Source organism: Sciurus carolinensis, chromosome 1 (genome assembly GCF_902686445.1).
Source record: "Sciurus carolinensis chromosome 1, mSciCar1.2, whole genome shotgun sequence".
Lineage (NCBI taxonomy): Eukaryota > Metazoa > Chordata > Mammalia > Rodentia > Sciuridae > Sciurus > Sciurus carolinensis.
This window is the reverse complement of record NC_062213.1, coordinates 70,696,203-70,701,271: the sequence shown is the minus strand read 5'-3', so window position 1 is coordinate 70,701,271 and position 5,069 is coordinate 70,696,203. Positions and strand designations below refer to the sequence as shown.

Here is a 5,069-nt window from a genome sequence, read left to right as displayed (position 1 = left end):
TAGAACATACCTTCATTGTCAAATCTAAGAACTTGGGTTTGGCTCTAGATCTTGAGGAGTTTTTCCCTTATCTCTCTCTCTCTCAAAAAGTTTTGTTTTACAGTTTGCATTTTTTTTTAAACAAGATATGAAACATAGGTCACAGTTCACTTTTTTGCATATGGATGTCTGATTGTACCAGCACAGTTTGTTGAAAAGGCTATCTTTTCTACAAAGAATTGCTTTTGCACCTTTGTCAAAACTCAGGTGGGCATATTAATGTGGATCTATTTCTGTGTTCTCTGGTCTGTTCCATTTATTTATGTATTTATCCTGTTTCCAACACTATATAGTTTAGATTACTGTAGCTATTTAATGTCTTCAAATCAGATAGACTGATTCCTTTCTTCTCTTATATATATTTTGCTATTCTAATTTCTGTACCTTTTCACACATATTTTAGAAAAAAATTATTGTTTTCAAAAATTTTTACTAAGATTTTGATAGGAATTTTGTTAAACTTGTATACCAATTTATAGAATATTGACATCTTTACTATGTTGAGTTTTCAAATTCATGAACACTACTTCCCAAATTATTTAATTCTTTAAAAAAATTCTTATATCAGTGCTGTGCAGTTCTCAGCCATGCAAAATCTGACTAAAAGAGTAGTTTATGTTTTCTCTCTCTTTTCTCTGTTCATCCTATTAAAAGGTCAATTTCCCTGGCATGATTTTGTCCTCGCATCTCTTCTCTAGGGCAGCAGCCTATTTTCTGTCCGCCTTCTCCCCGACCTAAGTGCGTGCTACCATCCCATGGAAGAGTCAGTGGAAAAGGACATGAGCCCCTTGAGGCCCCAGAACTATCTTTTTGGTTGTGAACTAAAGGCTGACAAAGATTATCACTTTAAGGTGGATAATGATGAAAATGAACACCAGTTATCCTTAAGAATGGTCAGTTTAGGGACTGGTGCAGAGGATGGATTGCACATAGTTGAAGCAAAGGCAATGAATTATGAAGGCAGTCCAATTAAAGTAACACTGACAACATTGAAAATGTCTACACAGTCAATGGTTTCCCTTGGGGGCTTTGAAATTCCACCACCTGTGGTCTTAAGGTTGAAGTGTGGTTCAGGGCCTGTGCATTTTAGTGGGTAGAACTTGGTAGCTGTGGAGGAAGATGCAGAGTCAGAAGATGAAGAAGAGGAGAATGTAAAACTCTTAAGTGTGCCTGGAAAGCGATCTTCCCTTGGAGGTGGTAGCAAGTTTCCCCAGAAAAAAGTAAAACTTGCTGCTGATGAAGATGATGTTGATTATGAAGATGACAATGATGATGATGAAGATGATGATGAGGAGGAGGAAACTGAAGAAAAAGCTCCAGTGAAGAAATCTTTATGAGATACACCAGTCAAAAATACACAAAAATCAAACCAGAATGAAAAAGACTCAAAACCATCAACACCAAGATAGAAGCTCAAGAATCCTTCAAAAAATAGGAAAAAAACTCCTATTATGTGAAGAATTGCTTCCAGATAACTGACCAGGGGGCTATTCAAGATCTCTGGCAGTGGAGGAAGTCTCTTTTTTAATAAAATAGTTTAAACAGTTTGTTAAAAATTTCCATCTTATTTCATTTCTGTAACAGTTGATATCTGGCTGTCCTTTATATAATGCAAAGTGAGAACTTTCCCTACCGTGTTTGATAAATATTGTCCCGGTTCCATTGCCAAGAATGTGTTGTCCAAAATGCCTGTTTAGTTTTTAAAGATGGAAATTCACCCTTTGCTTGGTTTTTAAATATGTATGGAATGTTATGATAGGACATAGTAGTAGTGGTGGTCAGACATGGGAATAATGGGGAGACAAAAATATACATTGAAATAAACCCAGTATTGAATATAGTAAAAAAAAAAATGTCAATTTCATTGGTCATATCAATTGACCTTTTCTAAAAATAAGCATTTTGTTTTATCCTCATTTTTTTTCCATTTTTCAATCTCATTGATTTTTGTTTTTATATATATTATTTCCGCTTTTTGGGGTTTATTTCACTCTTATTTTCTTATGTTTCTGAGTTGTCTGCACAGACAAGAGTAAGAGTTATCCTCTTTTATAATATATAGAAATTAGTGTGATAAATTTCCCTCTCAGAACTGCTTCAGTTGCATAGAACCCATTTTGATGTACTGTGTTTCTTGTTTTATTCAATTGAACTTATATTCTTTTCATTTCTCTTAAGACCAATTTCACTTTGACAAATGGATTATTCAGAAGAGTGTTATTTCCAAATGTTTAGATAATTTTCTGTTGTCTCTTGATTACTGGTTTCTAGTTTGATTCTGTTGGGTGGGAGAACACACTTACACTGTTTAATTTTCATTATTTTAACTCTATTAAGGTCTATTTAATGGCCCAGGACATACTCTATCTTAGGGTATGCTTTGTGGGCCCTTGAACAAAGCATGTGTGCTGATGTTGCTGGATGAAGTTTTGTAAATATAGGGTTAGATCCTGTTGGTTGATAGCCCTTTGAGTCCTCTATCCTTGATGATTTCACCATCTAGTTCTTTAATCAGTTTTGACAGAGAGATACTGAAGTCTACAAGTATAATTGGAGATTTGTTTCTCTCTCTCTCTCATTTCAAGTGTATTTCTAACTGAATCATTTTCATCCTGGTTACTTTCAAAATATTGCCAGAGTATTCTAACATCTCCATCAAATTAGTGTTAGGATCTATTGATCATCTTTATGTTTTCATTCTGTTGGAAAAAAATTTCCCTGATTCTGGATATGATGAGTGATTTTTTTATTGAAACTTGGATATTTTTGTATTAGCCAATAGATTCTGGATCTCATTTTAATGTTCTTTGTGAGTTACTTGATATAGCTCCAGAAGGAAAAGGAGGGTGCTACCTTATGACTGTCAAATGAGGTAGAAGTCCAGGTTCCCCATTAGCTTCCATTTATACGTGAAAGGGAAGGATGTTCTTGTTTTGGGAGCATGAAAGTTCAGGGTCCTCTTATTGTCTCCATTAACTCCACTGGAACTGTGAAGGGTGATGTGTTCTTTACCAGCTAGTGAGCGCGAAAACACGTTGGCCTTGGGATTCTCTGATACCACCCTGCACAGGGATTGAGGCTACTTGTTGTACCTTCTTAAGAGTGGTTGTATGAGATCCTTATTTGTTCTTAACTATGTTGGGTAGGGCTATAGTCTTAGCTTTTCCTTTTTCATCTATTTTATTTTTATTTTATTAGTAGTATTTATTTATTTACTTACTTTTTGGTGTGTGTGTGTGTGTTGTGTGTGTGTGTGTGTTTGTAGTAGAATAATGATTGTCTAGGTTTTCTATCTGGAGAGTGCCTATATTCTTGTCCTCTGGTTCAATTGAACTTAAAGTCTGTTGGGGCTTCTTTGGTCTGTCTTGTGACTTCTTTAGCACCAAATCTGAGAAAACAGAAATATTACCATAGCGTCGTTCTTTGTCCTGAGTGCCTAGACTGAACTGTCCTTATCTCCTCCTTTCAGAGTCCTTATATGTTTGGTTTTATATGTTGGTATATATGAGGTATCCCCAAAAAATTCACATGTGAGACAATGAAAGAAGGTTCAGAGAAGAAATGATTGGGTTATGAGAACCTTAACCCAGTCAGTGAATTAATCACCTGATGGGGATTAACTGAATGGTAACTGAAGGTGGGTATGGCTGGAGGTGGTGAGGGCTGGAGGTGGTGAGCACTGGAGCCTGGCATTGGGGTATATATTTTGTATCTGGCAAGTGGAGTCTCTCTCTCTTTCTCTCTCTCTCTCTCTCTCTCTCTCTCTCTCTCTCTCTCTCTCTCTCTCTCTCTCTCTGCTTCCTTATCATGTGAACTTCTCCAAACTCTTCTTCCATGGGGCTCCACTTATCTTGAACCCCAAGGAATGGAGGCAGCTCTCTATGGACTGAGACCTCTGAAACTGTGATCCCCTAAATAAACTCTTCCTTCTCTACAATTTTTCAGGAGTGTTAGTCAGCTTTTCATCTTTATGACCAAAATATCTCACAAAAATAACATAGAGGGATAAAAGTTTATTTGGGACACACAGATAAAAGTTTATTTAGGACACACAATTTCAGAGGTCTCAGTTCATGGTTGGCAGATTCCATTGCTCTGGGTACAAAATGAGGTTGAATATTATGGTGGAAGGGCATGTTGGAAAAAGGCTACTCAGCTCATGGTAGGAAGGAAGAAGAGAGAGATAGACAAAGAGGGAGAGAGAGGGAGAGAGAGGAAGAGAGGAAAAAAAGAGAGAGAGAGAGAGAGAGAAAGAGAGATATAGGAAGAGAGAGGATGAGAAAGAGAGGGGGAAGGGAGAGGGAGAGAGAGGAGTGAGAGAGAACACATGAGCCAGGGACAAGGTATAGTCTGAGGTTATAACCCTAGTGGCCTACTTCCTTCAGCCATGCTCCACCTATTTACAATTAGTACACAGTAGTTCATTCAAATCAATAAATCCAGCAAATGGATTTATCCCCTGATGAAGTTGCAGCTCCATGGTCTAATAATTTCATTTCTGAATATTCCTCCGTTATCCAACACCTATACTTTGGGGGGATACTTCATATACATATAATAATCCCAGGAACAAAAATGACTTACTGTAATGAGAGGAAACATGAGGACAGAAGGCAACATGAATTTTGTATATGCCAGTTAAGAATTTTCAGGATGTCTCAATGAATGTCTACGTGGAGGTCAGACAGTACTAGGAACAACAGGCATTAACTGAAAATCTCCTGAAAAACAACTGAGGGCTGATCAAGACCAAGTAAGAAATTCTAACTGTGCCTTTGATTGTTGTGTGATGTTGGGCATATTTAGGTCCCTGAATATAAGAAATGTAAAATATTTGTTTAGTATTTTCTTCAAAGGACTTAGGTATGACTTTTAACTCCACATCATTAAGACATTGTTTTATGTGTATCCTGCCTTCTAAAATGAAGAGGCATATCCTTTTTACTGTAGACCTCTAGAGATGCAGCTCAAAAGTCCTATTAGGATGAGGCCTTTTGAGGAGGCAGGAAGAGAAAGGCTGTGACTTGATA

The 5,069-nt window shown here is 36.9% G+C and overlaps 1 pseudogene; it reads left to right on the top strand.

The window, feature by feature from the left end:
- The first annotated feature begins 794 nt into the window (after positions 1-794).
- On the top strand, positions 795-1,627 carry LOC124961332 (nucleophosmin-like; annotated as a pseudogene).
- The last annotated feature ends 3,442 nt before the right edge of the window (positions 1,628-5,069 follow it).